The following is a 380-nucleotide window of genomic DNA, read 5'->3' on the forward strand; positions in this document are numbered from 1 at the left end:
ATCAGGGAGAATCAAATTCTGTGGGGTTTCCTCTGATTATACAACCATGAAATGATCAGATCTGGCTCATAAAAATGACATCTGTTAGAACCGATCCTGTCTTTTTGAAGGTTTGTGGGTTCACAGAGAAACCAATTAATGTGTTACTATGACAACATTCAGGCCATCCGTGTGGTTTCAGTAGAAAATGTTAACGTTGGTCAGAAAATCCTGAGGTTTTTGTCTTGTCAGTGTGTTAGAAATTTCCATAGTGTTGTTAAAGTGTAAATCAATTCTGTTCAGTTGTAAAATAGACCAATAAACGATTGAATAAACCTGTTCTCGTCCAGTAGAGTTTTTATATAAATGGTGGACAATCTAGTTAAAGTTTGACCCTTTTC

The sequence above is a fragment of the Morone saxatilis genome, unplaced genomic scaffold (genome assembly GCF_004916995.1).
Source record: "Morone saxatilis isolate NCDOM2014 unplaced genomic scaffold, NCSU_SB_2.0 Contig24, whole genome shotgun sequence".
Classification (NCBI taxonomy): Eukaryota; Metazoa; Chordata; class Actinopteri; family Moronidae; genus Morone; species Morone saxatilis.